Source organism: Sceloporus undulatus, chromosome 2 (assembly GCF_019175285.1).
Source record: "Sceloporus undulatus isolate JIND9_A2432 ecotype Alabama chromosome 2, SceUnd_v1.1, whole genome shotgun sequence".
NCBI lineage: Eukaryota > Metazoa > Chordata > Lepidosauria > Squamata > Phrynosomatidae > Sceloporus > Sceloporus undulatus.
Genome location: NC_056523.1, coordinates 180538831 through 180550878, shown reverse-complemented (window position 1 = coordinate 180550878; position 12048 = coordinate 180538831). Strand labels below are relative to the sequence as shown.

The 12048-nt window shown below is 41.2% G+C and overlaps 1 protein-coding gene across 1 annotated transcript in view; it reads left to right on the top strand.

The window, feature by feature from the left end:
* LRP1 (LDL receptor related protein 1) overlaps positions 1 to 12048 on the top strand; it is a 392141-nt gene that overhangs the window by 158612 nt on the left and 221481 nt on the right. The window lies entirely within an intron of this gene.

The following is a 12048-nucleotide window of genomic DNA, read 5'->3' as shown; positions in this document are numbered from 1 at the left end:
ATACCTGCACTCATGTCAAAGCATCCTCAATGGTGGCCATTTTTGCTACTAGCTGGGATGTGCGTGTCTTGTGGTGAATTTTCCACTCTTTTAAGTCTCTGTGGGAAGTAAAATCTGCAGCATTTTATGCCTCTTGGGACATCCCCATGGAATTGTATCCTTAACTGACAAACACTTGTACCTGTAGTGAACAAAAATTCATTTGTAGCCAAAAAGATATGGTTTATTTTATTTCCAGTAAAATTTGGTGAAACAGAGTTTGGTGAAACAAAGTGGAAAAGAATAATTTTCAGTGGGCATGAATGAAATTATTAATTTTGTGTCCTGTTTTGAGATGGGGCTATTAGTCTTCTTTGTACAAATTGGAAATAGCTGGATGGGAGACTGAAGGATTTGCTTGGTCATGAAGGGAATGCTGTGGCTCAATGGAAAATTGCCTCTTGAGCAAACAAATCTGATGGTTAGATATATGTGCCTGTCTAGCACTCCTTGAAGATTATTTCCTGTCTCTTCGTTTATGGCAGCTTGGAAAAGTAATGCCTCATAGAACATTGTACATTGAAACACTAAAACCTTTAAAAACTCATCTAAGGCATTTTATCATTTATTTTACAATTTTTAAGGTTATCTTTAACATCAGGGGAGAGAGAAGGAGGGGTTATAGCTCAGTGATAGTATGCTTACTTCATACGCAAGAGTTTCTGCATCTCCATTGTCAGTCAGTTGATATGATTTTGTTATCTACTACACAGAGAAGCTTGCGTAGATTACTGTCAGAGAGCAATTTAGTAATCATCAGCAAAAGATCAAAAGTTGTAATCTTTGGCAATAAAAAGTAATGATACACATGTCTTTTACATTCTGATGAAACAGAACAGGTGACTTCTTATACTTATTTGGACATAATTTTTTATTTATTTTGTGGGGTCTTGGACTCCTCAAATAAAGAGAAGTGAGCTGAAAACAATTGCTTTTGTGCCCAATCTTTAAGCAGGCTTTTGAACTATACTTACCAAGGTCAATTTTGAATATTTATAAGGAAAAGTTGTAGTTTGTATTAACTTTGGGGGCAGAAATCTGGGGCTCCACCAGTCAGCCCTCCACTTTTGTGGGGGTTAGGGCACAAGACCCCTGCGAAAGTGGAAAAAACACAACTAAGTGGGGGAAGATGGGAGGGACATGCGTATGCTCTTCTTCTCCCTCCTATGTGCGCACAACCCTCCCACCTTCCCCTGTGCTTTAGCCAGCTTTCCTTTAGCTTTAACTGGTTAAGGGAAACTTCCTTGAGCAAGCTAAAGCATGGGGGGGGGAGATATGCATTTCCCTGAGGGGAAAAGCCTGGGAAGGGTACTGGCACACGGGGACAAATTCGCAAATAATCAAGTCTGCAAAAGTTTAACCCGTGAAAGTCAAGGGCCAACTGTAATAAGAAAATTGAAAGAACAGTTTTCTTCATTTAATATTAGGTGTATCAAGAGTCTGCTGAGCTCATATAATGAGATCTGAATTTGGAATAACAGCTATTTCAGATCTGATACATCTCCAATTATTCCATTGTTGGAGTAAACTGGGTGAAATGGGTAAAGACAGGGTCACTAAGAAATGCTTAAATTAGCAAATAATCAAAATGTCAGAAAAATATTAGCTTTGGCCTGTTACAGACTGCCAAAATAAAGCTGCTTCAGGTCTCTTTGGAGGTATGCTATTTAAATGATGTATGGGTCCTAAGAGTCCGGAGGTCGCGCCAAAGCCACACTCCATTCCTAAGCACCGGAGTGCAGCTTTTGGTGCAGCTTCCAGATTCTTAGGATGCATGCATCATTTAAATAGCATACCTCCAAAGAGACCCGAAGCAGCTTTATTTTGGCAGTCTGTAACAGGCCTTTCTAACTTTTCTAAAATGCTGTCAAATTATGGCTTTAGTGTGGAGGCCTTGGGTGTTTCCAAGTCTAATATTTAAAAAAGTTTTTAAACAAAGGGTGTATATCTGAGCACAACACAGATACATCAGCATTGTCAAATACAAGATGTATGAGATGGCTAGCAAAAGTAAAAAATAAATTTCAGGATGAAAAATATTTGCCCTTCCCAAGGAAATGTAAACAGTGTATGCCTTTTACTCATTTGCTGTTCAAGCAGATGGACACAGTGATGCAATAAGTTTCCGGGCCATCCCAGTTTCAGAAAGTCTCTGTATGTAGGGCAACTGAAGAGGAAGATCTGGCCCATTACCCACTTGAACATTGGTTGTATTCCAGTCCTAGAGGACATTATTTATCTCCTTTTTAAAGGCATGAGGGCCACTGAAGAGTTGACAATAAACAATTTTTTTTCTGTAAGGCTCTAACCATCTAATCACACAGAAGATTGCTCTCTATGCAGTTAAAGCAGCCGCTTTAAAGAAAAAAGGAACAGAAAAATGCCTAATGAAAGTAGCACTACAATAGGTTCCTTTTCCTATTCTTTCAAATTTATTACACACAATATATGTATTCAGTTTTTATTGTCTGTTCTTGATACAGTCTGTTGACTTATTCAATAAACTTTTTAACTTACATTGTCAGTCAGTGTTAGTTGCCCTGGACTAATGATATGATTCAGAATAAGGCAGATTCCTATGTGCCTTAACATGGAGTCTTTCCACAGATCCCTTCCAGGTGGACTTATTTTTGGTGCATTTATCCACCATAGCACCTGTCACAGATCTAGGCTGATCTGCTTAAGGTTTTGCTTTGTTTGCTTTTCTTTTCTTTTCCTGAACCTAGTTGTAAATAAAGACAGCATATAGATTAAGGATTAGGGGAGAAGAAAGCACACAACTGACCTGCAGGGCAGAGCAGTCAGCAGTATTTCCCTGACTGACTTATTAATGCATTAACCACCCCTCTTTTCATCCCTAGAACCATGATGAGGGAACTTCATTTGTTTAAATTGGGAAGGAACTGGTATTGACTAAACTCCCTAGCCATTGCTGAATGAGCTCACCTGTTTTCCCTTTGCCTCTTCTTAAAAATGATCTGATTAAAGATAAAGGTTTAGAGAAAAAAATCATATTAAATAATAATAAATCATTGAAAAGCAAGCAACCAAATTTGTTCTCTAAATAACCTCAACCGGACAGCCTGAAAGAGATGTTATGTGAAAGATACAGGGCTCAAAAATGTCTAAGATGACAAAAGGCTGTGGAGGCAGGTGACAAGGCTGAGGAAGCAGGTGAGAGAAAGCCGATGACACCCAGCTGTATCTTTCTGCCCCTGACTTTTCGCCAAGGCTTGAACAGCAAGTCTCATCTTGCCTTACAGCTGTCTCGCAGTGGATGCGCCATCGGCGTTTGAAGCTCAACATGTCCAAGACGGAGCTCCTTGTCTTTCCTCCTAAGCCCAACCTTCAACACTCCTTTTCTGTCTCTGTGGACAACATTTCCATTCAACCAGTCCAGCAAGCCCGCAGTCTTGGCTTTATCTTTGACTCTTCTCTGTCGTGTATCCCTCAGATCCAGACCACAGCCAAGGCTTGTAGATTCTTTTTGTACAATATTGCCAAAATCCGACCATATCTCTCCGCCTCTACTGCCAAGATCCTGGTCCATGCCCTAGTGATCTCACGACTTGATTACTGTAATGTCCTCCTGGCTGGGCTTCCTCTTTCTCACCTCCGTCCTTTAATCTCTGTCCAGCATTCAGCTGCACGCATTATCACTTCCACCCACCGCTCTGACCACATTTCTCCTGTGTTGGCATCCCTTCACTGGCTCCCTCTCCCTTTCCGCATTCAGTATAAGCTCCTGCTGTCGACATTCAAAGCCCTCCATGGACTGGCCCCTCCTTACTTATCAGACCTTCTTTCTCTTCACCTTCCCACCAGGGCCCTCCGTTCTGGTAGTCAAGGGTTCCTGTCTCAGCCCAGGATTTCCTCTGCCCCATCCCGGATTCGCCCCTTTTCACTTGCTGCCCCTCACTCCTGGAACCTTCTTCCTCCACAAGCAAGAGCCATCACTTCTTTAACCAGCTTCAAAACGGAGCTGAAAACCATCCTATTCAGAGAAGCTTTCCCAGGCATCGCATAATTGTCGCTTACTATCTGATGTTCTGTTGTTGGCTGTTTATCGATCCATTTCCTGTATTCCTATGTACTGTATATGTATTATCCTACTTGTGATTATGTATTTTCTCTGGATAATGATTAACCATCCATTATGAAGCCTTGCCCTCCCTCCATTCCATCTGCCTTGGTCCAGACCTCGGAGGTTGAGAGGAACTGCTGGACCTCTTACCCTTTCCCTCCACCACTCCCTTCTCCTTCTGTGTCATGTCTTTTTAGATTGTAAGCCTGAGGGCAGGGAACCGTCTAACTAAAAAGATTGCATGTACAGCGCTGTGTAAATTTACAGCGCTTCATAAATAAAGGTTAATAATAATAATAAATATAGGAATGAAAAGTAGATCTTCTATCACTTGGGGGGATGCGGGAGCCAGCAGAGGAAAGAACAGAATTTACTAATCCAGTGTGATCATAGGAGAAATGGCATCCTAGCATGAAGGCTGGGAATGTATGACTTGTGAGTTGTTGATGCTTCCCAACAATCCTGATACTGTATATGTGAATAGGGGCAGGGGTTTCCTTTTTTGTGTTAGCATCCAGAAACCATTAGGTGAAATCTTGTTTTATGGATGTGACAGAATATCTTCTCTAATATGATGGCTAGGTTGTTTGTCCAACTGCAGTGGATAGTTTTTTGATGGAGAGCAGTTTTCAAGTTGGCTTTCTTGAGGTTTGGGCCTGAGTCCTTCAGGTTGAGTTCAGTCCACTGCTCACTTGTAATGTTTTCCCAGGTGGAGCTGATCATGTAATGCCACCCTGTGAGAGAGTCTGGCTAGACCAGCTATTCCAGACAAATCGCTTTCAGAACCTTTATATTTTAAAATGCATATCAGTGTGGAGGCATAAATTTACAAGACTACACCTTCCTTCCTACACTTGTGGCCCTCTGGATGTTATTGATCTGCAATTCCCACTATTACTCAACATTGATTATGCTGGCTACAGCTACTCGGAGTTGTTATTCTCCAGCATCTGAAAGGCCTCATGCTTCCCGTTGTTGCTGTACACACTTATCTGATAGTAAGTCTCACTGAATTCAGTGGGGCCTACTGAGTAAACATACATAGAAGTTGTGGGCAACTACTAGAGTCTTGAGAAGGAGCTATTTGTTGTACTGTCCTTTATGCTTTTCCCCCTTCTGTATATTGGAGAAGGCAAGAGATAATGTTCTTCCACCAGCTGCTCACACACTGATAAAGGGGAGTACCTACTTGACCTTTTGAGGTGGTGAGGTGCCCCCCAACTCAGACCATTGGGAACCACTATCAATGCTGGTATTAATTCCCAAATATACTCATAGCACCTCATACAGCAGTAAACTGCACAAAAATGAGAATGCTTCATCTATTCTGAGTCCCCCTCTCTCGCCCCACTCCAAAGCAACAGATATTGAGAAATGGGCTCAAATTCAGAAACTTTGGGAAACAGCGCCCTAAATTGTTTGTTATCTTTGTGCTGGAAATCCATGACAAGCCAAAGCCTTTAATCTAGGAAATTAACTTACTTTCTAGGCATTAATCTAGGCATTAAGATAAGGGATTTGAGTGTGTTCTCAATAGTACATATGGGAATGTTTTTCTGAATGGAAGATTCCCTGGTTTCTTGTGGTGGTTAGCGTTTGGGGATTGTGCTTTATGTGGGCTTGTGTTTGTGTTTCCTCTCTCATGGAAATATCATGTTTAGCACCGTTTTGTTAGGAACCCAGAATCTCTTTTTTTGCTACGCAGTTTGTCTGTCCCTTTTTCTGTTTTCCCCATCTCCTCTTGTTTTTGTTTCCTCCTCCAGTAATCTGTCATTTCAGATAAACCACATGTTGCAATCTGGGATTGCTCAAGCAGTTTGCGTGCATTGTTGCTGTCTTGGTCATTATTTATTTGTTTATTTATTTACTCATTCATTCTTTTTTAGTTCTGTGTAACTATTAGGCAGATTGTCTCATTTTTTTCAGACTGGAATAGTAGATTAATAACTCCCCTCCCTTCTTTTTAATCTAAGCCATCTGGTAGGCTGGATGATTCATGCAAAGCAAGCAGCATAGATTGTGCTTGCATTCACTGTTGGGCTCCTGTGTGGTAAGGAAGTGATACTGGGTGTCTGTGGCTTGATTCTACTTCCCTCCTCCATGGCAGATGAGGAAAGAGACCTAATCAGCAGTGGAAATGTGATGGTGCCAACAACTGTTGATTAAATATTTTGAATTGGCACATGGTGTTGTGTTTAACGATGCCCCTTAAACCTCTACAGACCCATTCCATCACATCTCTACTCAACTTTTAGAAACCAATCATAGTTATAGTTCAAAGCCTGTAGTAAAATAACATTGCAGTCACAATTTTTAAAAAAGTAACGTTTTGGTTCCCATTTCTAAAGTTACTGTGGGTTATTTTATTCTATGTTTGGAATACTAGAAGCCAGTGGCCATGGTGAAAAACATGCTCTCCTTTGATCCACTTCACCATTAGCCCAGTACTCACTGCAAGAGTGTGATGTGGTGGCATGAGGCACAGCTATGGGTGGCCACATAAAAAGGAGGACAGAATTCCTGTACCTTTTAATCACTGTGTAGAAGAGGGGATATCAATTAAAGGTACAACAGCTCTGTCTTTCAAGAGCACTTCAACCATGTTATTCATCCTCTATCATTTAGTAAAGCCACATCCCTGTAACTATAAAAGTAACTACCATTATATCTCAAAAGAGTTATTATTCCTTGTTGTACTGCAGTCATAACATGGTGTGGTTATACCTTCATTATTAGGGAAAAGAAATTCTTTACAAATTAGCAGTGTATTTACAGATATTAGTAGTTAGTTATTTCCAAGCTCTTTTTCTACTCCTGCTCTTAACCACTTGCTGAGAAACTGATGGATGCTCAGATACTCTCAGGATAGGTGAATTCTGATTATGGCATCCCACTCCTTCAATTTCTATATTGGTTCCCTGTCAGTTGGAAGACCCCCTGAGAATCCTGTGTATGTTGCTATGTGCTTCTTTGAGGAAGGGTGTGATATGAATTTAATAGCTAAATGAAACTTGAAGCCGAAAGCCTTGCAGCAGGACTGGAAGGGGAGGCTAAACATCTAATCCTCTTCTCTTTCCATTCCATGGAAGTTTAATCCATTATTTAGGTTGCCTTTCTCTGTTGTCACTTTCAGGCTCATGAGGTTCTGTTCTTGGAATAATTTTTGCATGTCTTGTTATCTTTTAAATCCTTCCTGAACCACAACAAACATGGGCAAGAGTGTCACTATGTAGCATGCTAGATACTGGAGACTTAAACAGAGCTACTGGTTAGTTCCCTGCTGATTCACTACTCAAGAGGTATAGCAGGATCAGCACAGAGGGAGTAGTAGCTGCTGTTCTGATGAAGCACCAGTGATAATTGTTTCAAACTTTCATGGCAATAGGGACCTCATCTATGAGATAATTTCCCATCTAGCTTCTAGAGTTTTCACCTCTAGTTTGCTTGAGGAGATTTTCCAACTCAGTGAACAATGAGAACTTGCTTCTTTGAATCAAGGTTGGCCCAGGTTTTCAAAGATGTAACTGTGTTGGTCTCTTGCAGCATGAAAAGGAAGAAGAAAGGGGGAAGAAAAGAAAGAAAGAAAGATGGGAGTTTCTTTAAGACTAACTGGTTTTTATGTTTTCATGAGCTTTCATGAAATGCACTGTGGAGTGGTGTTAAGGATGTAATAGGATCCAGAAAGATACAAATCATGACCCTTGCACTAAATTTTCAAAAAGCTCATAAGGCCATATAGGTTTTTCCTGTTCTTTATAGTGGTCAGTTAATGTTGATTTGTGAAAGCAATAAATCTACTTACCAAAGGTCAGTTTCCATGGGTTCAAAACCATTCTCTGAAAAGATTCTTTTTCTTACAGTATATAGAATGCCATGAAGCCATTGTCTTTATTCATACCTTTGCTAATAAAATGGATTTGTAAATATACAGCTGGCTCTCCACACTTGTGGCTTTGATTTTTGTGGCTTTGATTATTTGCGGTTTCATTACTATGTTCTGCCTAGGAATCTCTAGGTTCTCCAATACAACTCTGCCAGAGGTTGACCATAGAGTTGTGCTGGAGAACCTAGAAGTTCCTAGAGAAAACACTTCTCTAGGCAGTTGTAACATTCATGGGGGTCCATCACCCCAAACCCGATTGAATGTGGAAGGACCACTGTAATTCAGTACAGTTGTTTATCTTTCTTGTCTTTCTTTGTATTTTCCTTGTTCAAGGGCTTCAACATTTAAACCTAGTATTGTATGACCCAGAGATGTGAAATGTTTTGCAACTGGGTATTTTTGGGTATTGCCACTTCTAATGTCTGATTTGTGGCAATTTATCTTCTTGCATAGAAGCTGTCCTGTTTGGTCAATGTAAATTGTAGAAGGGCATTGCTAGCATATGATGGCATACAGCAGGGGTAGGCAACCTGCGGCCCGTGGGCCGAATGTGGCCCGGCAAGGCCTTGGGACCGGCCCCAGCCCGGTCCTGCCACCGATTGCCACCGGGGCCTTTGGCGTCTCACACGAGGGGCATGGTGGGGCAATTGTCTCTAGAAGCCTCAGAAACATGCATTTATCTTAACATTTTTTAAAAAAATCAGCAAATTTTTTCGCATGTCCTCCATTTTTTGTTTAAAAAAGTGCCCTCCATTTGAAAATTTTGTCCTACATTTGTCCCGGTATATTTATTTATTTAATTTTTTTTTTAAAAAAATTATTTAATTATTTATTTTCTGGCTTCGGCCCCCCAGTTGTCTGAGGGACAGCAACCCGGCCCCCGGCTCAAAAGGGTTGCCTACCCCTGGCATACAGTATTTCGCACTGGAGGAAGAACAAGTCAATGTACCTGTGATGTTGTGGCTGATTTTATTGGGCCCTGTAATATTGCTCCCAGAGTAGATGTGGGGGCAGAGTTGGCATCTGGGTTTGTTACAAGATCTTCTCCCTATATTACCATCTATGTTATGTATCCTGTTGTAAGTGAACAGATCGTTTAAGATTTGGAGGCTGTTTGTAGGCTAATAAAAACCCGCCTCCCAGAGCTTGTGAGAGGGGCTGTGCAACTTTACAAAATTGGTTGTAGCTTGTTGATTATATGTTTCAGTGGGTTTGCTCAAGATTTTGCTGTCTGAGGTGGAGCAGCAAATGGCACCACCTCCTTCCCTTTCAAGAAGAATAGATGAATAATTTTAAAAAAGGAGCCCTGGTGGCGCAGTGGGTAAATGCCTGTACTGCAGCCATTTACTCAAAACCACAAGGTTGCGAGTTCAAGACCAGCAAAAGGGCCCAAGCTCGACTCAGGCTTGCATCCTTCCAAGGTCGCTAAAATGAGTACCCAGACTGTTGGGGGCAAATTAGCTTACTTGCTAATTAGCTTACTTGCTGTTCACCGCTATGATCTTTGGAATAGCGGTATATATATATTAAAAAAAAAATCAAGGGTAACAAATGGAATGACTAAAATTCGCTGACCTTTCAAGACATTAGAGGTTTTCTGCCTAAGTCAGCAGCCCCATTTAGCTTCATGGCAGGGCCACCCTGGAGTTAATGGAACCTGTGGAACTTGTATATACAATGACAGTATACCTTTGACTACAAGTCACCATGCATGGATATGAGAGATGGACAGTGAAGAAAGCAGCTAAGAAGAAAATCAACTCATTTGAGATGTGGTGCTGGAAAATAATGCTAAGGATGCTGTGGATGGCCAAAAAGACAAACACATGGGCCTCTGAACAGATCAAGCCTGACCTCTCTCAGAAGCCAGGATGATGAAACCGAGGCTATCATACTTTGGCCACATCATGAGAAGGCACAAATCATTAGAAAAGGCAATAATGCTAGGGAATGTGGGGGGAAGTAGAATGAGAGGAATACCACATGCCAGATGGCTGGACTCAATCACGGAGGTCACAGGCCTGAATTTGCAGGACCTAAGCAGAGCAATAGATGGAGATGTCTCATCCACAGGGTTGCCATGAGTCAGGGCCCACTCGAAGGCATTTACAACAACAAACTAGTTAAAAAGTGTATGAACAGCAGGTAGGATTCTTATCTTTCCTGCCTTACTTGCAGACTTCCTAGTCACAACTAGCTGATTGCTCTTGCAAATTGGTTGCTAAACTAGATGGATGTTTGTTTATTTGGCCATTTGGCCATCCCAGTTCTGGATTTCTAGGATTTGTAACTTTACCCAGTTCGGAATGTGTCACTATGCCTGTCTGGTGACTACAAGAGCAGGTTTCTTTTTGACCTGCTGCCCTTTTGAAAGTGCCCTCTCGATTTGTTTTTGCAAAGTAAAACAGGCTGAGTAGTCCAAATGAACTGATATTAAACTGAAGATTGCCCTTTAAAGGCAGACCTACCCTAGTCTTGTAAAGTGTCCTGGGCCCCCCATCTGAACAGCAAAGGGAGTGTAGGGTGTGGGAACCACCCTTCTCCTGTGGCAAAACTCCCAGCAGCTGATGTCCTTTCAGTTTGGCTAATGTTACAGAATCATAAGAAAATTGATGAAATAATACACACACAGACACATGCGTGTGCATGCGCGTGCGCACACACACACTTGTCCCTCCATATTCACTAGGGTTAGGGGCAGAAGACCCCTCTGAATATGGAAAACCATGTTTTTTACCTGAGAGGACACCTCTCTAAGAACCTATAGGTCCTCCAGTGCAACTCTGTGGTCAATGTCTGACAGACACCGACCATAGAACTGCACTGGAGGAGCTACAAAGGCCTAGTAGAGTATTCTCCCTAGGAGTATCTAGGTCTTTCAGTGCAACTTTTAGTTAAAATTGACCATAGAGTTGCACTGGAGGACCTAGTTATTTCTAGAGAGAACATATTAATCAAATCTGTGAATAATCAGATCTGCAAATATCAAATCTGCAAATATGGAGGGATGAGTGTATATATCCTTGAATTCATTTTGGAACAAGCTTTCAGGTGGTCTTTGGAATGTTCAAAATGTTTTTGTCTGTTTATGATAGTTTTAATTTACCTGGAAGCTTCATGTCACATGTGCCTTTTTTTAGTTTGGGATTAATAAATGTTGCTGAAACATGTTGAGCTGTTACCTTTTTTATTTTTTGAGGTGTAGGAACCTATCCTTGTTCTTGCCATGTTATTCCTGCCTTTAGTACCATATTTTCTATTAAAGAAGTAATGCCTGGCAACATATCTACTTTGTTAACTGAGGCATATACCTGTATTTGATGTCAAACTCTTTCTCTAGAGATTGTTGGGGGCAAACTCACATTTGCAGTAGTAGGAATGCTGCCATCACTTTAAGACTGACCTCATATTTCCCAGTGGTTCTTAAGGTACTGTGTGCATCATTATAAGAATGTATAGCAAGATTTGAATCTGACTGTTCCTGGTCTTATTGTTAGTTACTTTCAATTGCTTCTTTGTCTCTTCATCTGACCATCTGTCCATCTTTCTTTCTTTCTTTCTTTCTTTCTTTCTTTCTTTCTTTCTTTCTTCACAAGCTCACGTCAAGATTTTCTTTCCACCACTGCAAGGGGCTGCCTCTTTCTCCTTTCTGCCATATGCCAGGGAAAAATACTCTGAATCTTTTGGAATTGGAAAGGGACATAGGAATGGCATACCTCCAGCCCCTTCCCTTTGATCTCAGGCACTCAGTCCACTGAGTAAAGAGGAAAGGCTATCACTTGGCAATGCTGTATAAGTTGCAGATGACCCAGGATAAATATAAATGTGTCCTTGAGGTGATTAATATCCTTCTGTGCTTGGTATAAGTGGAACATCTGTTGGGCTGTTCCATTGAATTGTGATGCCAAAACGTGTTGTTTTTAAAGTCTGGAGTGAAGACCTACAATAGAGTTGTAGAATATTTGGCCCCTGTAATGATGTTTTGTGGCCCCTGAGGCCCTTTGGAAAACCCCCAAGTCTTCAGACTGAAGCTGTCTCAAAA